Here is a 1,719-nt window from a genome sequence, read left to right as displayed (position 1 = left end):
GAAGTCTGTCATGTTATATGTGAGGAATATGTTGATGAGGTTATGACAGCCCCCTCCACACCTGAAGAATGGAAACAACTGGCTGATGGGTTCCTCAAGAAGTGGAACTTTCCAAATTGTTGCTGCCATTGATGGCAAACACATAACCATCATAAAGCCTGCCAGCTCTGGTTCCTTATATTATAACTATAAGGGTTTCTACAGCATTATCTTACTGGCTACAAGTTCGTGTGGTGTGACGTCGGTGGTGAGTATAAGACCACATACATTTTATTACATTTGTAATTATATTAAATATATATTGATTATTACTTATATATTATAAGTATTGCTATTTTCAATGTATACTGACAATTTCTTATCATTCTGTATTTTCAAGTTATGGTTCAAGTGGAGATGCCAGGATCTATAATGCATCAGAAATCCTTAAAATGGTGCAGGATGGTTCCATTGGTTTTCCAGACCCACAACCCTTCCCCAATGACACCGTCGACATGCCCTTATCCTTGGTGATGTTGGTGAGGGGGGATGCCGTAAGCCTCAGTGAGCACATACAGAAACCCTATGAACAGAGAGCTCTAACCGGAGAGGAAATAATTCTAAACTACCGGTTATCCAGGCCTAAGAGGGTATCAGAAAACGCTTTTGGCATTTTGGCAGACCGATTCCAGGTATTTATCTCTTTTTTGCCAAACATACAGTCGAACTGCTTACACAACAAAAACCTTTATGTTTTGGTCCATAAATAATTTGTTCGATAAGCATAAATTCGAACCAACCGAAGTTATCCAACCTATCGAAGTTCGATTGGAATTTCATTTATAGACAATCTTTTTCACGTTAAATTTTTACGCATGGCAATATTTGTCTTCGGTCATTTCAGATACTCATCTCAAAGATGAACTACAGTCCATCTAGAGTGAGGCTGTTTTTCAAGACATGCTGCATTCTACACAACTTGATGAGGATGAGGTACCCCACTATGCAGAATGAAGAGGACAGAAGAGGCGACCTGGTTCTTTGGGGAATGGAGGAGAGATCTCAACTTGGAGGATACCAGGACTGTCAATATCAGGGGCTACAAAACAGCAAGCAAAAAAGTGAAGATTGTGAGAAATACTATGAAGCATTGGATCATCTCTTCAGCGGGAAGTGTGTCATGGCAAGACAGGAGGGTGCCAAATAAGTGGTTAAAATTGAGTGTTTTCGAAAATAATTGTGAACTCAAAATTTAATTAAAAAAAGAAATGTATCAAAATATTAATTTCAAAATTTTGATAAAGAAAGGAAATTAATATTTAACTTAAAAATGGTATGAAAGTCAATTGTAAATAACATCAAAACTTTGCAATATTAATTAAATTGGGCCATATTAAGGGGAAATGGGTCTTATGGTGTTGCAAAAGTGTAAACCCAGATCAGCCGCCGCGCCTTCGACAATTCCTAATAAAGTGATTGAAGACACTACAATAGTATACCCGAAGTATTGGGACAAGAGTACAAGAGAAGTAATTATACTAAGACAAGAAAATCTATATACAAAATTTCTTTGATGATAAAGAACTTCAGATGTAATCAACATACATACAATGATACAAAAGCAGCAAATACAGTGATCATATACATCACCGACAAAGTCTCTAGGTGCCTCATTGACTACGTTGTGTGATGGCCCGTGAACTGGATGAAGCATCCGGAGCAGACAACAGAACTGGAACA

General features: G+C 37.7%; 1 pseudogene; it reads left to right on the top strand.

Moving 5' to 3' along the window:
- Nucleotides 1-431: 431 nt before the first annotated feature.
- LOC128204802 (uncharacterized) lies at nt 432-1,186 on the top strand (annotated as a pseudogene).
- Nucleotides 1,187-1,719: the final 533 nt, after the last annotated feature.

This window comes from Mya arenaria, chromosome 10 (assembly GCF_026914265.1).
Source record: "Mya arenaria isolate MELC-2E11 chromosome 10, ASM2691426v1".
Lineage (NCBI taxonomy): Eukaryota > Metazoa > Mollusca > Bivalvia > Myida > Myidae > Mya > Mya arenaria.
Note: the sequence above shows the minus strand (reverse complement) of the source record. Positions and strands in the feature narration are given on the sequence as shown.